Raw genomic sequence first — 13,421 nt, 5'->3', positions numbered from 1 at the left:
TGTGTGTATGTGTGTGTGTGTGTGTACCGTCAAATTGGATCTGCCCCTCCTTCTCCAGCAGAGCATGAAGTAGAGTCTGGGGTTTTTTTTTCTCCCCCAGGTGCCTGTCGGGGCCTGGGTTTCAGCTGTCCACACCACAGCAGTGGACAACGAGCTTAAAGCCCCTGATGGCTCTGGGCGCTGACTCTCGTCTTTTTAATTCTTGAATGCTGCTACCATGGGTGTTGATTATAGGTCCAAGTCAAACAAAATCACTGTCACTGTCAATCTTTTCTCCATCTATCATGATGTTGCCTATTGGTCCAGTGGTGAGGATTTTTGTGTTCTTAATGTTCAGAAGTAATTCATATTGAAAGCTATAGTATTTGATCTTCCACAGCAAGTGGTTCAAGTCCCCCTCCCTTTCAGAAAGCAAGGATGTATCATCTGCATAACTCAGGTTGTTGAGTCTTGCTCTAGTCCTGTTGCTAAGGACTCGGCCTCCTAACAACATTCCCAAAGTGAGATGAAGCTTTATCATCCTTCCTTCTAAGGAGCACTTTTTCTGGTTGCATTTTCTCCAAGACTGGTTTGTTCTCCTGGCAATCAACGAGATAGTCGGTATACTTCTCCAACATCACAACTCAAAATTAATTCTTCTGCAATCCTTAATCACTGCCCAGCAAGCAGATGCACAGCAGGTGATTGGAAAGACCATGGCTTGATTGAGGCACACCTTAGTCTTTAAACTGACACATTACTGTTCTTCAGGTCTTTGGTGAAATACCTGAAACAATGTTATACATCTCTTGTTCTCTTGACAGCTGGTACCAAGGTTATTGACTATGGATCCAAGTAAAATGAAATAATTGACAATTTCAGTCTTTTCTCTGTCATGATGTTACCTATTGACTCAGTGGTGAAGATTGGACTGAATGAATATAGAAATGAAAAGAAAAAAGATTTAGGCAAAGGAAGGTGCTCTTTTTTTTCTCCTGATAACATACCTGTTGTAAGGCATGGTTTTATCTCTTTAACTTTTCTTTCCAGGGGTCCTTTCCCCCTTTTCGTTCCTCTTCACTTTAACTCCTTTGCATGGCCTACCTTTCACTAGATATGTCTCTGTTATATTGCCTTAATAAACCTTTTTCACTTAAAAAGGAAAACAAATCAAGGAAAGTCTCCCTGGGTGGTGGCTACACAGTTGAGGAATCAGAAAAAGCAATAAGACACTGTCCACTTTGCAAGTGGCCACAACAGAAACTTTAGGTGCCAAGCATGCACAAGGAACACATGGCCATGAGACTTATTGAGAGAGGACATCCCAACCCGAGGTGGACAAATATGTGGGTACGTGTGTCCCAAGGCTCAATTAAAATCACACTATGCTGAAGAGCAAAAAGAGTGAATGTGACCTCAGAATCCACACTAGGTACTCTGGCATCAGCTTGGGATTGGAGATAGGAGAGGGGGTCCATCCTAGTTTATGCAGCCTTTAGGAACCAGGGTGTTGTTGTGGTTTTGTTTTATTTTAATGTGTTGTTTTGGTTTTGTTTTTATTTTCAGAAATGAAGAAGAATGTCCTACAGGAAAGGATTATAAATCCCTAATGGCAGAAAAAGAGAGAGGCTTGTTAGGTGAAAATGGGCTCTAGGGAGAAGACGAGAAACACAGGCTTTTAAAGAGAGGTGGGTGGGCCGTTGAAGACTTGTCTTTGTCCTTGATTTTGCTTCTCAAAAAGGGAGTCTCTTTGTAGTGATAGGTTAGAGTGTTATAACTCAAATACAAGAGAAAAGAGGGGGTGGAAAGAAAAACACTAAATAAATAAAATATATTGTAACAAATCAAGCTACGATGAACTAAACATATTCAGGATGTTGGCATCTTGTGCCACCCTAGAAAGACGGAAACAAAACTCAATATTCAGATCTGAATTGTTTATGATCTAGTTCCATTTAATCAGTTTGGTAGCATCTTAAAGCCAAAAAGTTTATTCAGCACGTGAGCTGAATGACATATTAGAGGAGCCCATGGATTGGGCTATTTTTCTATTTCAACATGTTCAATTATTAAAGAAACATGCTGACTAAAAAAAAAAATCAAGGAATGGGTATGTGTCAGGGTCTCGCCATACCTACTCAATCTGTATGCTGAACAAATCAGGAAATCAGACTATATGAAAAATGAGGCATAAAGATCAGAGGAAGACTCATAAACAACCTGTATTACACAGATGATGAAATCTTGCTTCCTTAAAGTGAGGACTGGAAACACTTGATGCAGTAGAAAAAAGATTATAACCTTTAACATAGATTATATATCTCAACATCAAGAAAACAAAAATCCTTACCACTGAACCAAGAGGCAACATCATGATAGACAGGAAAAATAACTAATAACGTCATTAATTACTTGGAGACACAATCAATAGCCATTGTAGTAGCAGTAGTCAAGACATAAATAACGAATAGAAAGGCATGTTGTACTAGAAAAATCTTTCAAGGACCTCATCAAAGTGCTGAAGGGCAATGATGTCAATTTAAAGATTAAAGTATGACTGATCCAAGTTATGGGATTTTTTTAAGACACTTTGTGTGTTACTTCTAGAAGCTGGCCTATGTTGTTATGTGGTTATGTGCCCTTGTGTCAACTATGACTCATAACGACCCTATGAACAATAGCTCTGAACCCTGCACTATCTTTTTCTTTTTACATTGTTGTTGTTGTTGTTGTTATGTGCAGTCGAGTCATTTGCAACTCATAGCGACCCTATGTACAACAGCCCTAAACTCCGCTCTGTCCTGTGCCAGTCGCACTGTCTCTGACACTCCCATCCCAATTATCCCAGTCACTGAATCAATCCACCTCATAGAGGGCCTTCCTTTCCTGCGCTGTCCCTCCACCCTTCCAAGCATGATGTCCCTCTCTAAGGACCAGTCTCTCCTCACAACATGTCCAAAGTATGTTTGACGGAGCCTCAGAATCCTTGCCTCCAAGGAGCCACCCGGTTTAATCCATTCCAGGACAAATCTGTTTTCCCAGCAGCCCATGGTATTCTCAATACTCTTCTCCAGCACCACAGCTCAAAGGCATCAATTCTCCTTCTATCCTCCTTGGTCATTGTCCAACTCTCTGATGCATACATTAGTTTTTATAATTGGTTTGCTTACAAAGTTTATATACATTGTGTTTCACAATATTCTTCATTCACATATTATTTCATACAATCATTCTTATATATTATGTTTTATAAAATCAATAACCAATGGGCCATGTCCACCATTACCTTGTTTTTCGCTCAGCTCCTTCCCATTTGTTTCCATACTTCCCTCCACCCACCAAACTGTGCAGCCCTGTGGTTTCATCCCTACCCATACTCATCCCTTCGCTCCCTCCCCTGGAGTTCCTATACCTGTTTTACTAGTTATTTTTCTATTTTTACAATAATGGTATTATGCAGTATTAGTCCTTATGAGATTGTGTTATAAGAGAGATGTAAATCAAAATCACATTGATGTAAATCAAAACCATCCCAGTAGCAGTGGCAAAGTTTAGTAGGGCAGCAAGCAATACATGTTGGAGGGGATGTGGAGAGGTGGAAATTCTCATATACCGCTGGTGGGATTGTAAAATGGTGCAACCACACCAGAAGACAGTTTGGTGTTTCCTCAAAAAAGTAGAACATAGAAACTCCATATGGCCCAGCTATGTCACTACTAGGAATATACCCCAAGATAATTACACCTGAGATCCTGCATTATGTTGTGCCAAACTCACTCTCATATACCTGCCTCCATTGCCAAGCCACTGCTTCAATCTATCTCATCCAGGGTCTCCTGCACTGACCCTCTACCCTTACAAGTATGATGTCCTTCTCCAAGGACTGGTCCCTCTGGCAACAAGCCCAAAGTATGTGAAACAGAGTTTCAAAACCCTTGCCTCCAAGGAGCAACCTGGCTTCAGCTTCTCCAGGACAGACTTATTTGTTTTCTTGACAGTCTATGTATGTTCAACACTCTTCTCCAGCACCATAACTCAAGGGTATCAATTCTTTTTCTGTCATCCTTAGTCACTGTCCAGCTCTCAGATGCACAGCAAGCATTTGAGAAGACCACAGCCTAGATCAGGTGCACCTGAGAAGCTGGCCTATAGGTATCCCTAATCCTCACTCTAACTTCTGCAGTTTCTTTTAGAAGTTAGAGAATGAAAAGAGAAGATCTCGCTCAGCATTTCTCAAATTGAAAGAACTTTTGAGGACTGCAACACATTGTATATACCCAGCAGGCAGATTTGTACTAACCTGTAATGTGCCTTTTATACAGTAAGCAGTTTTAGCCAGACTGCAGTCATGTTTGAGCGAGTGCAGTTCTGCTGTGCTGAACCACTGTTTTAAGTGTAACTATGCATGCACATAGTATGATAAGGTTAGGTGTCTATGCACATTGTTGAGTCTAACCACCTGGTCTATGTGGAAAATGGGGATACCTTTGTTCCAAGAACTTTAAGAACTTAGTGGAGAAGTTCCTGGGGGCTAATGGTATGACTCCTCCTTGAAGTCTGTCTGAGAATCAGAATAAAAGTTAGGTCTAGGCCTCCAACAGCTCCACTCCTTTTTGATTTTCCAAATGGCCACTGAACCAGAGCATCCAGTGTTGGCTGATTGTCTCAGATATAACATTTAAGGTTATGAGCTAGATACCTGATCTTGGACATGACAAGTGACATTGTGAACAGAATTTTGATGTGACAAATGGTGCTGTGAGCAAGATTTAGATATGGCAGAACTGAAAAAGAAATTCAAGCCTTGAGTGGATACTGAGATGCTATGAGAATGATGCAGGAAGCAGGAAAAGATGAAGGAGGGTATATATGGACTCATTGTACAAAAAAGTAATTGGCTGACATAGAAAAAAATCAGAAAGTGGCATATGATAAAGAGCCAGTGATAATGAGGGAAGAATTTCAATCTACATTGAAGGCGTTGGCCCAAACTAAGGCCCAAGGAATTGATGTGTAGGAAATGTCAATAAACAGGATGGTAAAAATAGCAGAGAATGAGAGAAAAATCTGAAAAGAAATACACATAAAATATGAGAATTCACATTCATTAGAGATTGACACTTGAAACTTGCAAATGTTTAAACAAACTTCTGAATCATGATGACTATTCTGAAGAGATTTCAGTACCAGCATTAAGATTTGTACATTCAGTATGCAACTGACTTTTAGCCATTGACAGAGTGAATAGTACAGATTTGTCATAGATCAGATCAAAGTGTAAGGAAAGCAGTGCCTCCCTGTAATTAAAAAAGATCCCCTAAACTGGATTCAGCTTAAAACATCCATTGTACAAAAGCACAAAATCATCATAATATTGTGGCTCCAAGGAAGAGTTTAGAGAATAAGGAAAATAACTTAAGCTTCATTTTCCATTTTAATTACTGAAATCTCTAACAATGACACAGTTGTCACTCATGACAGCATATTATATACACACACACACACACACACACACACAAATAATCCAACCAAATTTCATGGAAAGAACACATTTTGAAATCTGGGATACAAATTCAAAATGATAGAAAATATGATCTGATTTCAAACTGGTTCTTTTTTGAATCTTATATAGACAACATGATAATATTAGACCAAGGCACAAAATGTTTAGTGCAGAAACCAGTTTTCTTTTTAAAATCTAGTAATTTAAGTCTTTTATCTTACTTCAGACCACTTGTTCTTAGGACTCTACCCTTTTATGGACTATTTAACAGAATAAATCAAAAGTGATTTCTAATCAGATTTACAAGGGACATAAAGGGTCATACTGTCCAAGTGTTTGCATAGCAAGAACATGGAAACATCCCTAATGTCCAACCACAAACAAATGGATTGAGAAATTATGGTACATTCACACAATGGAATACTAACTATGTAGCACACAGGAGCAATAATTTTGTAAATTATTACCTAACTTGGGAGGGGCTGGAGAGCATTATGTTGAGTGAACTAACTCAGTCCCACAAGGATAAATATTGTAGAAAATCATTATTGTAGAATGAGTATAAGGATCCAAGAGGAGTGTGAGAGAGTGGAAGTAGAGGGATGAGGATGTGCAAGGGGTGGGGGGGAATAATCATGGAGTTTGATGGGTGGGGGATGAGGGAAATTGAAAGAATCTCTGCTGGAAAACAATGTCTTCAAATTTTGTAAATAAACTAGTATAAATGTTTTAAAAAGTACAATAAAGATGAAAATGCCTCCTCTATCTTCTAGAAAGTAATATTCTCCATGCTTGTTGCATCTTTAATTCTATTACTAATACTGCATGGCAAAGAACAGTTGCTAGAAACAAAAGACTGTATATTTGAAATATGACAGCTCATCCATCACAGTTTAATTTTAAAACAAAGTTTCTAAACAGGAACTATTGAACAAGGAAAAATTAATGTCCTCATTCAAAGCTCTCTGAAGAGAGAAGAACTGCAGCAGTGCAGCATTTATAAAATTATCCTACCAGTAAGTTTGTGTCTAATGAACCAAGATGTAAGAAATCTAGAAAGCCAATGAAAAATGGATTCTTTCTTCAAAATTTTAGTATAATTTTGATAATCAAAAATTGCAAAGCTAATATGACACTTAGAACAACTCAAGGATAATCATGATGGGAGAGCCTGGAATATTTTGATTAGTTAAATTGTCCAAAAACACACACACAAACACACTCTCTCTCTCTCTCTCTCTCTCTCTCTCTCACACACACACACACACACACACACACACACACACACACACACACACACACTGGTGAGCAGAGTATCTAATTTCTTCTTTCTACCACCTATGGAAAAGCATTAGATCTTTTGTTCATAGAGCTGCTATGAGTTGACCTCAACAGGACGACAATCAACAACCACCACCACCACCACCTAAGTTTCACTTAATAAATATTTAAAAACAAAACTTTAAAAAGCACTGGCTTCATTTACTTATGACTCTGTTACTCTCATTTCTGCCAGCATTGATATTTCTTTTTTTAAAAATTTTTGTTTTTTGTTATTTCTTTATTTCAGCATAACAATACCCACTATTTCTGTTTCAATCATTAATTACAGGAGGTGGGGATGGGGTACTTAGGTTTAGGAACTGCAAATTTAGTCATCAACTTCTTTTATTTTAAAATATATCATCAATCTTTTATTTAACTAAGCACAGCCCTTCATTTCCAACGAAATAATACAATTTTTCCAATCAGAACTTCCTTCTCAAGGAGAAAAACATTACATTGATTTAATGTAACTCTTCTCTAACACCACAGCTCAAAGGCATCAATTCTCCTTCTATCATCCCTACTCATTGTCCAGCTTTCTGACACATAACAAGTAATTGCAAAGACTATGGCCTAGATCAGGTGCATCTTAGTCTCCATACTGATATCATTGCTCTTCAGTACTCTGGAGTTAAAATGCAAATGGCTTGAACACATGATCAAAAAGTACTTGGATCTGTTAAGCTATTTGCCAATTAGAGTCACAAAATAATCCTCATCCTTAGTCATGTGGCTAATTGAGAAGAAACTAGCAGGGAAAATGTTATAGAAGCTATGGTGGTCTAGTGGCAAGAAGCTGTACTACAATCCCAGAGGTAAGCAGTTCAAATCCACCAGATGCTCTGCTGGAGAAGGAGGGACAATCTCCTTCTGTATCAGTCAGATCCAATTTGACGATGATGTTGTTGTTATGTGCCGTCGAGTCGCTTGCGACTCATAGCGACCCTATGTACAACAGCCCTAAACTCCGCTCTGTCCTGTGTCAATCGCACTGTCTCCGACACACCCATCCCAATTATCTCAGTCACTGAATCAATCCACCTCATAGAGGGCCTGCGTCTCCTGCATCGTCCCTCCACCCTCCCAAGCATGATGTCCCTCTCTAAGGACCGGTCTCTCCTCACAACATGTCCAAAGTATGTTAGATGGAGCCTCAGAATCCTTGCCTCCAAGGAGCCACCCAGTTTAACCCTTTCCAGGACAAGTCTGTTTGTTTTCCTAGCAGTCCATGGTATTCTCAATACTGTTCTCAGGCACCACAGCTCAAAGGCATCAATTCTCCTTCTATCCTCCTTGGTCATTGTCCAACTCTCTGATGCATAAGAAGTGATTGGGAAGACCAAAGCCTGTATCAGATGCACCTTTAGTTTCCAGAGAGACACCATTGCTCTTCAGTACTTTGGAGAGGTCCATAACAGCAGACTTTCCCATGGCAATGCACCTTTTCATTTCCTGGCTGCTGGTGCCAAGACTGTTGACTATGGAGCCAAGCAAACTAAAGCTGTGTACAATCTCAATCTCTTCACCATCCATCCTGATGCTGCCAATTGGTCCAGTGGTGAGAATCTTTGTCTTCTTGACATTGAGCCTCAATCCATATTGTAGGCTGCAGTCCTTGACACTCTACAGCAGGCGCTTCAGGTCCTCTTCAGTTTCAGCAAGCAGGGTTGTGTCATCCGCATAACGCAGACTGTTGATAAATCGTCGACCAATCTTGACCCCACATTTCTCCTCATAGAGCCCAGCCTCCCAGATAATCTGTTCTGCATATAGGTTGAAAAGGTATGCAGATAGGATGCATCCCTGGCGTACGCCCTTCCCAATTTTGAACCATACAGTGTTCCCTAGCTCTGTTCTGACGACTGCCTCCTGGTCCAAGTATAAGTTTCACATTAGAACGATCAAGTGTTCTGGGATTCCCATTCTTCTCAGAGTCAGCCACAGTTTGTTATGATCTACACAGTCAAATGCCTTTTAATAGTCAATGAAACACAGATAGACATTCCTTTGGTATTCCCTGCTTTCAGCCAAGATCCATCTAACATCAGCTACAATATCTCTAGTACCACGACCCCTTCTAAACCCAGCCTGGACTTCTGGAAGTTCTCTGTTGATGTGCTGTTCCAGTCGTTTTTGGATAATCTTCAGTAAAATCTTGGTTGCATGTGAAATCAGTGAGATTGTTTTGTAGTTTCCACATTCTGTTGGGTCACCTTTCTTTGGGATAGGAACAAATATCGATCTCTTCCAGTCAGTTGGCCAAGTAGTTGTTCTCCAGATTTCTTGGCACAACTTGGTGAGCATGTCCATGGCAGCATCTGTTAACTGAAATATGTTAATTGGTATACCATCTATTCCTGGAGCCTTATTTTTTGCCATTTCCTTCAAAGCAGCCTGAACTTCTTCTTTCATCACCATAGGCTCTTGCTCATATGTTGTTTCATGAAAACACACAAAATAAAAATAAAAAATAATAATAATAAGATTTAAAAGAAAAAGAAAATGTTATTCTTTCCCTTCCTCCTATTTCCCTATATTCTACAAAATGTGTTCTCTGGGACAAGGCCTGGAATAACCCACTACATTAGTGTGGTATGCGTTACATTCTGCAATTTAAAAACCTAATTTTGTGGTGACTGTAATTACATTATAAAAATGTCCACATTCAGAAGTCTGAAAAAATAAAAACTATAATAAGTTTGAGTTCTATAGGAGTCAAAGATTTGGCAAAGCATTGTAACAATTTAAGATGGCATAGAAATCTTTACATTCTGGACAAATTTTGTTTTAAACTACAGACTTGTATGAAGGCTAATTTGAGAGACTTCCTATCATTCTAAAGTTCCTCAAGCTGAACACACCATTTTCATGATACTTTCTTATAAATATTGTCCTCTGAAAACACACTATTCCATTTGTTCCACATTTTAAGGTCTTAACCGATAAAAGGCTGACCTCAGTTATTCACTGAGGGAAGACAAACCTGAGAAAAACATTTATAATACAATAGCATAGTTTGCTAAATTCTTCACAGCACATTCTGGAAAAGAGTGAGAGAGGGGGAAAACCCTCTTAAGTCTTTCTCTTCTTTATTTTAGCAATGGATTGAGTAAAACGAGAGATTTTCCTCTTGACGTGAAAAAAATTTCTGTGACCTTGCCTGAGAATAGTTTTTCTGCATAACTGTCTGTTACAGAACTCTTCCATGACTCCTCTCCAGCCTGTTTGAAAGGTGAGAAAAAAATGCATCAACAAGAAGGGGAAACTATCGCCAGGGAGATGCGTTTGACGATTTCCAAAATTAGTTGGTATTTCCCTCCTTCCAACTGTGTATTTCAAGAGTCTTCTTCCAGCTCAACAAATGCAGAGGTTTGTTAATGGTTATTGTTTCTAGGCATTTCATTTATCCACATCAAAGTCCTATCTCTCTTTAGTGTGTTTCTCCAAGCCGTATTTGACTTGCTCAGTTCCTGCATGATTGCATCAATGAGTTCTTCTTTCAATTTTGTTGTTTTCTCATTTTGTCAAAAATATCCTGCTTCAATCTGTTTTAGTCAAGCCCTTGTCTGAACTCCTATACAACTGGACTGTGGTCTGGAGATAATAGGGGACTTGCTGCCATTCAGTGTAATTGTTCCTTGCCAAGGTTTTCTTGTTGGTTCCAGTGTACTTGTAGAGAGGCCTTAGAAGTTACAGGCTCTGAATCTTCACTTCTGTCTTCTTTCTTTTCTGTATCTATTATCAATTGTTTTTCCTCAATCCTTCTCCTCCTGGCCAGCAGGGCACTCATTTCTTCCATTAAATGACTACCCGCTAAAGGAAGGGGTCCATTTCCATGACCCATTTCTGTTTTGGATGAGGCAGAATTAACTATCAGTGTTCCCTCCGCTTGGGAAAGAGGCATCTTCCACCCGTGACACTTTCCTAAGTTTTGCTCAAGCAATTGTAGCTGCAAGCCCAGTTAAAGGATGACTGCCATCTGACAAAATGGATCCCAAAAAAAATCCAAATGCAGGGAGGGGAGGGGCAAGAGGTTGTGAGGGAGGGAAGGATTTTGGTTTTGGAAGAAGGGGTGGAGGTCCTGAGAATGGAAGTGGTGGAGGTGAAGGGGGTCAGGGTGGAGAGGAAGTGCTGCTGCAGTCTGGCAGGAACACAGAGAAAGTGGTGGAGGAGGTACAGGTGATTCCAACATAATGCCAGCACTGGATCCTCTTTCTCCTGTGCTCCCATTCCAACTGTTTCTGCTGCTTCCTCTCTTATCTCTCTCCAGCTGCTCTTTTTCCTTTCCAAACTTTCCCTTTCCATTCATTCTCTCTCCAGTCTTTCCTGCTCCAATTCCTTGTGTCCCTGCTGCTCTTGTAATTATCTTCTTTAAATTTCTAACTCTTCCTGTGTTGGGCAATTTTGCACCTAGCTTTAAGTTTTGTCTAGGCAATGTTGGCCCTGTTTCCTGTGAATTTAACAATTCTCGTGCATCATGGCACTTGTGAAAACATTGCATCCTCTTTGCTGCCAAAGTTGAGCCCGTACACCTGTCTAGCATCTCGCCACTGGTGGAAAGTCTGTGTAGCTTGATGGTACTTCAACCCCTTAGGAATGGCACAATTTATCACAACCTCATGGTCCTGAATCTTCCTGCCCACCACTATGAACGTTTTGTTGCCTGTATGGTAATATATATGTACTCTGCTGAACCCAACTGAGCTGCCAGCTGGCACCCACTTCTTATTGGCTGATGATTTTCAATCTTAATGTTACTTTACACTTCTTGGTAAAATTAGTTTTAAATACCCTATTGGAAACTTAAGACCCTTGGTGGTTTCTATGACACCTCTAGTTTTCTTTTCTAGTTGTTTTCTCCTTCTTCGTCTCTCTTGATGTCTTCTCTTCCTTCTTTATTCCTTAAATACTGGTTCTCCCCAGAATTCTGTCTTTAGCTTTCATTTCACTATTTATTCACTTGGCAAATACTTTTTGTCATGTGCTGTCAAGTCAGAACCATCTCATAGCTGCTCCTTCAGAGGGTAGTACATCACAAGGGGAAAGATTGCCCAGCTTTCTCCCATGGAGCAGCTAGAGGATTCTACATTTATGCCTTCAGGTGGCCTTTGCAACTCCGTACTACCCTGTCACCAAATACTAAATGTCTTTAATATGTTGTGTACACTTTGATCTCATCCATCCCATAATTTCATATACTATCTAAATGTTTTCCATATCCAAATACACCTCCTTTCTACTTTAGCATGCTACATTTTGAACATTGCTACTTAGATTTGTGCACTAAATGAAGGTATTGGCAAAAAATAAGGCCCGAGGAATCAATGGGACATCAACTGACATGTTTCAAATGACAGATTGCAGCCCTGGAGTGCTCACCATTCTATGTCAGGAAATTTGAAGGACAGCTGGCTGACTGACTGGAAGAAATTGGTATTTTTCCCATTTCCAAAACAGGTACACAACAGAATGTGGAAACTATTGAGCAGTATCATTAATATAACATGCAAGACTATGTGAATCATAAAGAAAATTATGGCTAACATTGAGAAGAATGGGAATCCTAGAACACTTAATTGTGCTCAAACATATACTTAGACCAAGAGGCTGCTATGTGAACAGAGCAAGGAAACACTACATTGTTTAAAATAAAAACAAGTGTGTGTCAGGGTTGTATTCTCTCTTCAACTTACTTCTCCAAATTACTGAGGAACAATGATATCAGTGTGAGGACTAAGGTATCCCTGATTCGGGCCATGGTCTTTTCAATCACTTGCTGTACCTCTGAGAATTGGATGACAGAAGAATTGATGCCTTTGAGCTGTGGTATTGGAAAATACTGAATATCCCATGAGCTGCCAAAAGAGCAATCAGATATGTCTTGGAAAGAGTATAGGGTTCAGATCGATTGTTTACAGGATACCTATGAGTTGTACTAGACTTGATGGCACCTAACAAAAAGCAACACTTGGAAGTCTCTTAAGACTTTAAATTCAAAATGCCTATAACTGAATTATTCACTTCCATTTTCCTACCCAACCCTGTTTTCTCTCTTATGTTCACTGATTCAGTGGTTGGTACATTTATTTGACTGTCCAAACAGAAAAACAGTCATTCAAGCTTAATTTCACCCCACTTTCTTTTCTCATACCAAATCTATTATTAAGTAAATCCTACACAAGAAGCCCTGGGGACAGTGGTTAAAATTGTCCAACTATTTGTATATATCAGTCACTACTATAAAGATGTGACAGTCTGTTTTTGTAAAGATATACACACCTGTAAACCCTAATGTGGTAGTTTTATGCCGTCCAATATTGTGACTAAAAGCCAAAATCAACTTGGTGGCAGTGAATTTTCTTAAGTTGGAAAATATGGTCAGACATATTCTACTTTCATACTGAATTTTTTTTCCTAATTTATTCTTTTCTCTCCAACTTTACTGCTTCCGCTTTTAGGTCAAGCCTTAGTTAACATTATCGTTTGTAAATTAATAACCTAATTTATTTTCTTCTAGTCATCTCATCACTAATCTACTTTGTTAATACTTGCTAGAGAGATCTCCCTAAAACACACTTTTCAGTATGTCAGCTTTTTTGCTGAAAATTCTTTA

At 39.3% G+C, this 13,421-nt stretch overlaps 1 protein-coding gene and 1 pseudogene across 1 annotated transcript in view; both read right to left on the bottom strand.

Annotated features, from left to right (window-relative positions):
* KIF4A (kinesin family member 4A) overlaps window positions 1-13,421 on the bottom strand; it is a 389,040-nt gene that overhangs the window by 285,808 nt on the left and 89,811 nt on the right. The window lies entirely within an intron of this gene.
* LOC102857586 lies at window positions 10,183-11,067 on the bottom strand (annotated as a pseudogene).

This window comes from Elephantulus edwardii, unplaced genomic scaffold, assembly GCF_000299155.1.
Source record: "Elephantulus edwardii isolate Elephantulus edwardi_28Jun2011 unplaced genomic scaffold, EleEdw1.0 scaffold00178, whole genome shotgun sequence".
NCBI lineage: Eukaryota > Metazoa > Chordata > Mammalia > Macroscelidea > Macroscelididae > Elephantulus > Elephantulus edwardii.
This window is presented reverse-complemented; position numbering and strand designations above follow the sequence as displayed.